Below are 10,028 nucleotides of genomic sequence, written 5' to 3'. Positions count from 1 at the left end.
CTCAATAGGACTCCAGAGGTACACTTCATGGAGCACAAAAACTCATGCAATGGAAGCATACTACAAGGTAATGGCCAGCGTCTGAGCTTGCTTCAGTACATTCCTTAAAAAGCACATTTGTAAGTCAGTTTCATTTATATGCTACCTCAGAGTTTCCCTGGCTGAATCAATATTTTAATTTTGGCCTTACATCAGTGGCAGTCTCTCAGCATGCTACCTTACTGTCATGGGCATTCATCCCATGTCACATTGTTTAGTAGCTTACTAATTGGGAAATGTCATAATCAGGGTGGTATGAATATGTGGGTGGGGAATAGTGTGTGTGAGGCTGGGGAGAGAGGGGTGGGAAGAGAGGGAGGGAGGAGAAAGGACGGAAACATGAATATATTGTCTTCATTGGTAATGAAATCTATACATCCATTAAAGATTTTCTTGAAGTCTTACATGCTAAATTATAACCTTTGCTATGTACTTGCCTTTGACTATGGACAATACTGTCTTTCAGGGAGCTTAAGTGAGCTGAATGCCAGGGCCAGGAGCAGGGGAGCCTTCATGGACAGGTGAGGAACAGGTTTTTGTTTATCTTAGGCATTGTCTTCTGGGGATATGCCCCTCCTCAGGGGGCCTATCTTATTCAGGTTTGTGGTTCTTGATGTCAACTTATACATCTCTCCCTGGAATCATATTGGTTAAAAAACTAACCCTCATCCCCAGCGTTTGATTGTGCTACTCCCAGACCTGAAATGCTCCCAGGTACCATTATATGTATGGAACCCATTTCCTTCTCTCACAGCTGGGCTGGCTTGTCAAACCCCAAGACTTATGCATTCCCTGGGCAGTACTTCCTATTATTATTACCTCTCCATGGTTCTTAGTCTAAGTGGGCAAGATTAGATGATTCAGACATTAGTGCCTGGATTCAAAAGCTGGCTCACCTATGTAACCCAGTGCCAGCTATTTATTCTTTCTAGAACTCAGTTTGCAAAACTGTAAATGTATTTTATTTTATTTTTATTTTATTTTTTTGTAAATGTATTTTATAATTAGATATTCATTGAGTTAATAAGTGAAATCCACACATGTAAACCTCTTTATAATGATGCCTGGTCCATAACAAATGCTCCAAGTAAATTCATCAAACAAAGAAAAGGCTGTGTTTGAATTAACACTTGAATTTGTAAACTTCATTGGATAACCTATAAATATATAAGCCATTACAGGCTGGCACAGATTATTAGGAACAATATAATGGGATACTCAGCATGCTGAGTGCAGGGGGAACTCCCAGTGACCCCAATTTAATCCTCTTCTTGCTGATCGCTCGACATTTCCAAAAATAGCTTTAATTAACCTTACTCTAGTGGTTAACTTTAATGCTGCTCTGCATATCTTTGTAGAGTTTTTGCGGTGTATCACATTAGTCCTAGCCAATGTTGAGAGAGTTCATCATTGTTTAGTAGCTTACTAATTGGGCAATATCTGTATATGTGCATGTATAGATGGAAAACATATGTTTACATATAAAACGCACATGCATGTCATGAGTCATCACTTAGTAAACCCATGTGTAATTGTGGATATATTTGACAGAAGCAACAGGACTCTTCTATGAAACTAAACTGGTATTCTCTGATGAGTAGCAAAACTTTCTTAATACAAAATCAAAAGCTGTATATGTTTGGATTTTCCTGGACCTGTCTTTCTCTCTCATTCTGTCTCCTTCTCTTTATGTCTGTCTGCCTCTCTCTCTCTCATACACACACACATACACACTCATGCATACACATCTATGCTTTTGGATTTTTTTGTATCTATATTGAGGTATCATTCTTACATAGACTGAGATATCATTGTAAAAAAAGAACATAGGAAAAAAATAAAGTATAAATTAAACTTCTATTTCTGCAACTTATAAACAGAGGACAATTACACAATAAGACTATTGTATAACAGAAGGAAAATAGATGACTCACAAGGACTTGATAAGTAATTATGTGTCAAAAATTATGCTCTGGTCACTGTATTAAATAAATGAGATAAATATGTACAAGTGTGTTTGACAGATTGAAAAGCAATATGTGTATATTACATATTAAAGTTTTTATTATAAGCATGTATGAAGTTATATGGGCAAATAAGTTAGATTTATTTTCTTTTATTATGTATATTTTTTATTGGAGTTTAATTTGCCAACATATACTATAACACTCAGTGCTCATCCCATCAAGTGCCCTCCTCAGTGCCCGTCACCCCATCTCCCTGCCCACCTCCACTTCCATTACCCCTTGTTGTTTCCCAGATTTAGGAGTCTCTCATGTTTTGTCAACCTCTCTGATTTTTCCCACTCATTTTTCTCTCCTTTCCTCTATAATCCCTTTCACTATTTATTTTCTGTAGCAAAAATGAGTACATGACAGATTTAAGTTAGTAACAAAAAGTACAAACAAAAAAGTATGGCTTATTGAACGTGTGTTGTGATCGAGGCATTGTGCAATGTATTTTCATGTGTTGCCTTATATTTCTGAGAGTATGGTCCCAAGAAATAGATTGGGTTTTATACACATTATTACACTTGAGCTTCTACTTGAACAGTCTGTTGAAGTAAACCTCAGAGTTTCCCTAGGTGGTCTGCCCTAATTATGAAAAAATCCTCCCCTTTTTAAAGCAGAATCCCATCTCTTTGTAACCCAGTTGTCCTAATTCAGAGCAAAAGTAGCTTGTCTGTCTTCCCCACGCGAGCCCTCAATGGTTCCTATGTCATGTGTCCCAGCTGAGAACCTTCATTTCCTGAAGCTGTTCCCCATATGACCTGATTTCTATTCTGGAAAATCTCTTTTTGATGACCTCTCTCTTTTTCTCAATGTCCCACTTAAGGCATCACACCAGAATTAAATGCAACCAAGGGTACTGAGGGCCTATAGATTCATCCTCTATGTGGTTTGGGGTGTTATGTTTCAGATACCTCCTTTCTGCTGTATATGATTATGATCTATTTATACCTATTTATCAATATGTTTATCTATCTGTCTGTCTCTACATGTATATGGTGACCTGAGGTTTAGTTTCCATGTGGCAAAAAGAGAAAGACATCACTGTGTGTATGAATCTTACCCACTTTGTTTCTTCAAATAATATGTAACAATATAATGACTTTCATGGTTGCAGTCCTTCTTTTACTGATTTTAGAGAGTAAGGAATAGAAATCTCTATAGATAGATGACTTGCTTGAAAATTCCTTTTTATTATTATTTCTTTGCCGAAAGAAGAGTGTTACTGTCTTTTTCAAATTCAATTTCACAAACCAATTCAATAAGCAGTTATTTCTCTAGGCCAAAAGGGCTAAAAATATTCCCTAGTTTGTCTCCTCATGAAATCCTTTTGATTTTAATAAACTCAGACAGTAAGAATTAAGAAAAAAAAGCTATTATGCATTTCATCATCTGAGTTTTGCTCAGTTAACAGTCATTCTTGGATTAAATATCTGCCACCTGATGGCTCTTATGAGAACTGTTAGGTATTACTGGAGCCACTATTGGGTTCAAAATTCATTCATTCATCCATTCATTCATTCACTCATTTAACAAATATACAAAAGTTAACACACTTGAGTGGAATAGATGAATACTTAATTCTTTTGGAATAAAGCATTTCTATAATAAAGTTGGCTATATTTAAGCATCTCCATAGACAGGGAATACAAAGTAATTTTGGCAAGAGATCCTTGCTGTAGGTATCCAGTCATATTAAATGATCAACTTTGGTAGAATTATTTTATATCTCAGTATTTTCGATCATAAAGTTTCATCTGCCTGGATAGTTCTTTGCTGTCTATCACTTTTTCCTGTTGATACCCCCTATGTTTTTAGAAGTTGGGCCTATTTGATCTTTCCCTCATTTGTGCTTTCTCTCTACTGGATATATAATTTTTTTCCTCATAATATTTCTAACGTTTCATTGCAGTAATTTATGAAAATTTTTTACTCTGCTAGACTGTAAGCCTCTTTCAGATGGTATCACATTGTTTGCCTTGCAACTCTGAGACTCTGACTTAGTTTAAGATGATTAGTATGCCCTCAAGAATACTCAATTGAATAACAAAAACCCCAACTAGAGATACATGTGTAAAAATGTTTTTGCTAAACCATACGGGACAAAGGAACTCCCTACATGAAATAGAATTCAGGAGATCCATGGATTAAGATAGGAAAGAATGTATCTTTATTTTCACTATGTTCTAACTGATATTTGTCATTTCTTTAATTTATAAATATAAGTAACAAACCATAAAATAGTATTACCAGTACCTATAACCTTGTCATCAATAGAAATGACAGATACTTCCACATCTTATTGAAGCCATTAAAGATGTGTCAACATATTGTTTATGCTCAACATCATTTGTAATTATGTTATTTATTAGATCTGCCAGTGCATCTTATTATTTAACTCATCAATAAAAAGACTACATTACTTCTTCATCATTTTTTAAGTATTCTGATAACTATATTTCAATGTAATTATTTTCCTTGGCAATCCTATGTATTTTACCTTATGTATTAAAAAACTTTATTTTGAAAAAGGAGTCAGTAGGCTTAAGTAGACTGAGAAATTTTTCTATTGTACAAAAAATGTTAAGGACGTCTATACATACTATTTCAACGAAAATTTAATGAGAAGGAAAATCATGATGTTAGTGAAACAAAGCTTTAACATCTGTGGCCTCTCTTTTCTATGTTTTTAGGATCTATTCTTTTGGCTTTTTTGAGATGACTTATATTCATATTTATCCATCATCCCCAAAAGAATAGGGATGAGTCTGATCTCAGTCATTAATCCTCAATGTCATATTGGTTATTCTTTAATGTATAGGAATTCCAATGTTACTCTTACCTGGAGATGAGATGCCTTTCCCTTTTATTATAGAGTGAAATATGCCTGCACTATTTACAATGTATTTTTTTAAAAAAATTCAATGGCTTCAGGGTTATGGAAATATTTTTTATTAAGGCTAAACATGAAAATATGTTTCAAGGATTCAGGATCTGCCCAGTAATATTCAAACTGGGAATTATTATTTTATTTCTAAGAAAAAAGTTTTAAGGATAAAACAACTGTTTTTACTGTTATAGTACAGGAGAGCATTTTGTAGTGATCACTGGGAGCACGCCATTGAAAATGCTTCCTCCAGGTATATACACTGTCTAAATATATGGAATGGAATAGCAATCTAGGAACAAAATGGTACAATAGCATTTTGGAAGAATATATTTCACTCTAAAGACCAAATTAACAAATTCAGATATAAAAACTGATAGCTGGGACACCTGGGTGGCTCAGCGGTTGAGCGTCTGCCTTCCGCTCAGGGCGTGATCCCAGGGTCCTGGGATTGAGTCCCACATCGGGCTCCCTGCATGGAGCCTGCTTCTCCCTCTGCCTGTATCTCTGTCTTTCTCTGTATGTGTCTCTCATGAATAAATAAGGTATTTTTTTAAATAAGGTATTTTAAAGAAAAACCTGGTAGCTTATTCTGACCATCAACTATGATACAGGAGAGTGAAATTTCAACATGGATAAGCATGAGATAAAGGAAATATGTACCACACAGTGATGCAGGATGGTATCCTTGTATAGGATAGACTGGAGTGTAAAGGATGTAAATGTCCAATAAATCCTAGGAGACATCATAAAGGGAATTTCCGACAGGTCTGAAATTAACACAGAGCATCAGTGGGGTCACAGTTGATGTGAAGGGTTTTGGTGAGATAATTGTTATTGAAATGAAATACAACTTTAGAATCTAAATGATGGAAGATAATCAAGAAGAAAAAGAAAGACTAAAATTTTTAGTGATGTTACTTGAATTTCACCAAAACACATCTTTTAAAAAAATATTTTATTTATTTATTTGACAGAGAGAGAAAGAGAGCAAGCATGCACAAGCGAGGGGAGTGACAGGCAGAGTCCTGGCGTCATGACCTGAGCTGAAGGGCGATGCTTCACTCCTTAACTACCCCCCAGGTGCCTCACCAAAACATACTTTTTAAAAGAGATGCTTTATTCCCTGTTTGCTCATTCTGGGAAGCAGACTCTTGACTTTAGTGTCCAGTCACTAAAGAACTTGGCTCTTGGAACCCCAGAGCCAAGATTGCCAAATACAATAATAATTTTAACATGAGAATTTATGGAAGGCAGCAATAAGACATGTTAATAGTTGTCTATTTTAGTGATGAACACATAGAGTTTGCTATGCATGCATATATAACAAACTATAGAGGTTTTTATAGTAGGTTAATTCCTTATTCCTTATTACTTACACATAGGTTTTAAATATTAAATATTTTCTTGATAGGCACGATGACTGTGTCATTCTAGACTAGATCTTAATGTAGACTAGGCTTAGTTAAAGTCTAGGATGTAGCTTAGATTAAATCTTACTAGAGGCAGGAGATCAAGCAGTGTCTTCTGGGCAGCAACCACAAAAACTGGGTCATGTTAGATGTGTATACAAGTTCCTTTAGACAGAGCGAGGGTATGAGGATGGTGCCAAAGATCCATGATCTTTGGAGAGTTTTTAAGTTGGCTTCTAGATATGTATTTAATTAGATATCTGCTCCTCAGGCTGAAGCTTTTAAGATAAGCAAATAAGCCTTTTCCCAAAAGACTGGGCATGTTTCAGTTAGCTGCTCCTGTGCTGGGCCCTGGGGTGTAGCCAAGTGAGTCTGCAAAAGCCCTTGAAGAGCCATTTCTCAGTTCTGTGCTCTGTGGGTCTCATGGACACAAGCCTCACTGGCTTTCAAACCTAGACGTTTTGAGGGCCTGTCTCTTAGAAGTAGGTCTTAAAGTTGAGGTGCCAGATGTGGGATTTAAACCCTTCACTCTTCAGAAACTCTGAGTTGTGAGTTCTCTCTTGAGTGTGGGTCACTACATGAAGGGTAGGGCTTATGGTGAGATTATGTATCAGATTTTTCTACCTATTTTTATGTGGGATTTTCTCATTTGCCCTATGTGTAGGAGTCATTCAGCTAGTTTCTAGATCGTTTTCTGAGGAAATTGTCCTGTGTGTATCTGTAAATTCAGTCTCTGTCTGAAGAGGTAAGTTCAGGAGGCTTCTACATTGCCTTCTTGAACTAGAACCTCCTAGCCTGGAACTTCTGAGCACTTTCCTGTCCTGTACATCCATTTTTGTTACAGGATTGCACAATGTGCGGGTTTTCTGTATAGTTTCCCACCTCCCCCCACAGACCCCGAGTTGTTAGCAGTTGGTGAGGACTGAAGTAGAACACAGCTGTACTTCAAGCCATAATACTGTGGTATGGACAGTGTAGTCATATTCCCAATGTTGACCATAAACTAGCCTTCAAAGAGAAAGAGCCCTCAAGAGTTAAATGCCTGTGTGAATAGTGATCTCTAAATCTTTCTCCTCAAGGTCTAAATGTCCAATGACAATTTCTTTTTGCTATTCACAGACCATTCCCCACTGACTGCCTTCAAATACAATTGTGGTTTTTTTTTGTTTTGGTTTGGTTTTGGTTTGGTTTCGGTTTTGGTTTTGCTTGTTTATGCTTCTAGCCATTCCTCCAGTTCAGGTTCTAGCTGCAGTCAAAATGCAGAGGTGAGCAAGGATTCTAGGATTAAGAGGTGGGAGGTGAGAGAGACAACACCTTGTTTGTGTTGGGGACGAAGAACATGACCCTGGGACATACATTTCAAAGCCCTGCTCCCAAAAGATGTGGAAAAAGAAGTTATACCTAGACTGTATGCTATGGAAGTGTTTGTTGGTCAGCTATGACAGTAGCAGGAAGTGTGTTCTGAAGAGTTGAAAAACAGGGGCCCAAAGTAGAAAGGAGGGAGGCTCAGAGTTGGAAAGGGCAGAGAGAGACTCATCCTTCCCCCAAGAGATGCTAAAAGCTATTGGGTGTGGGCATTTAACATCAGCATCTGCTTCTGCCCCTTTAAAAAATAACTCTGTAAAGGTCTAATTGACATACAGTAAAATATATATATTTAAAATATAGTATTCTAATAAGTTTTGAAATATATGTATACCTGTAAAACCATCAGCCCCCAAAAAGTATCCTCATGATATTTTGTAACCTCTTTCTCCTGACCCTAGCTGCCACCCCCACTGTAGTTCCAGACAATCACTAATCTATTTTCTGTTACTACAGTTAGTTTGCATTTTCTAGAATTTTCTATAAAAGGAATCACATAATATGTTCACTGTTTGGTCTGTTTTTTTTCCACTTGACATAATTATTCTGAGATTCATACAACTTCTTGCATATATCAGTGGTTCATTTTTTAAATTGATGAATACTATTCCATTGCATGTCATATTACAATTTGTTTATCCATTCAGTGGTTGATGGATATTTTATTTGTTTCCAGTTCTTATTTGTTACAAATAAGGTTGTTGTGAACATTTGTGTACAAGTCTTTGTGTGGACATATGCTTTCATTCCTCTTGCGTAAATTCCCAGGGCAGTATAAATAATAGAGCTGTAGGTTTTATTTTAAAAGAAACTCTCAGATTATTTTCCAAAGTGGTTGCATAAGGACCACTGCATCCTTACTAACACCTGGTATGAGAAGTCTTTAATTTTAACCATTCTACTTGGGGTGTTTGTTTCCTATTGTGGTTTTAATTCCCATTTATCTGATGATTAACGTTGACTAAATTTTGATATTCTTATTTACGATCTGTGTATCTTTGGCAACAAAGTTTCTGTTCAAACTTCTGGTCTAGTTTTATTGGTGTTTAGTTTTACTTTTTTGTTTATTTTCTCGTTATTGATTTTTGAGGATTATTTGTATATTCTGGATACAAATCCTTATAGAAATGTATAATTTTTAATATTTTCTTCCTGTCTGTGGCTTATCTTTTTTATCCTCTCTCCAGATCTCCCTGTGCTCCATTCTACAAACTGTAGCAGACTTGTTAACCTCAGAATCTCAGCTCCAGAAATCCACCATGCTCAGTCTTGAGTTTTCCTCTGTACCATGGCTGGGAAATCCTTTTAAAGCAATAAGCTAGGCAATTGTAGGGTCCATCTCAATTGTTTTCCATTTCTCAGGGGTTACTGCCCTTCTTTGCCTGATGTCCAGTATCTTGAAAATTATTGTATCATATATTTTATCAATGTTTTAGATTTTTCAGGCAGAAGGATAAATCTGGACCCTGCTATTTCACATTAGCCAAAATCTGAAGCTTGAGTGTGGCGTCTGTTACTTCTGGGATTATGCTGGAGGCAGCCTTTTGGCAACTATCCTTCCTCTCATTATTAACAAATGGGAACCATTTTTAAAAAGAGTCAGTAAAGCCTGTCTATATGGCAGCTGAAACTGAAAAGTGATGCACTTATTGCACTATACAACATAGTTGCCTGTATAACAGAGGATTACCTGTAAAAGTGATTTACTTCTTGCACTGTGTAGTTTGCTATATAGAAAAACAGTAGCTGGTGAATTAATCAGTTATAGTCTGGAAGTGTGGGGAGGAGAAGGATATGAGATACCAAATAGAAGAGGCTTTTCTTTGTTCAGAATTTTGATGATTTATAAACTAATCAATTTTATTAGAAATCATGGAAATTTTTGTGTATGGAGAATAGGTAGCTATAGAAAACAATAATAGCATCCATATAAGGGGAATGAAGAAGTCTCAGACTAAAAGATAAGTTTAATTACAAGAGTCACTAACAGTTGAAGATATCAAGCCCAAGAAAAATAGATACTACACTAAAAAATAGGATATTATTTTTCAATGAGCAGAATTAGTTTAACATAAATAAGACTTAAAATGTAGTTATATCCTTAGAATGACTAAAAGTGAATTAATCGTTCACAAATAATAACTCAATAAAATCTTAAAAATAATATGATTCTTAAATACAAATGAGTTCAGTAGATAACAAAAACCAGAATATTGTGAGTATAATTGTTATAAGAAATGAATTATGATTTTGGATTATTAAGCCAAAAAATGATCAAATGGGGCAAATATAAAAGAAAGTAATAGGGCAGCCCAG

The 10,028-nt window shown here is 35.9% G+C and overlaps 1 long non-coding RNA gene across 1 annotated transcript; it reads left to right on the top strand.

The window, feature by feature from the left end:
* The first annotated feature begins 310 nt into the window (after positions 1-310).
* LOC111091972 lies at positions 311-9,307 on the top strand. The gene is made up of 4 exons (XR_005376680.1): positions 311-399; positions 506-560; positions 5,913-6,018; positions 8,900-9,307. It is a non-coding gene; the product is annotated as an uncharacterized LOC111091972 (long non-coding RNA).
* The last annotated feature ends 721 nt before the right edge of the window (positions 9,308-10,028 follow it).

The sequence above is a fragment of the Canis lupus genome, chromosome 23 (assembly GCF_011100685.1).
Source record: "Canis lupus familiaris isolate Mischka breed German Shepherd chromosome 23, alternate assembly UU_Cfam_GSD_1.0, whole genome shotgun sequence".
Taxonomy (NCBI): domain Eukaryota; kingdom Metazoa; phylum Chordata; class Mammalia; order Carnivora; family Canidae; genus Canis; species Canis lupus.
Note: the sequence above shows the minus strand (reverse complement) of the source record. Positions and strands in the feature narration are given on the sequence as shown.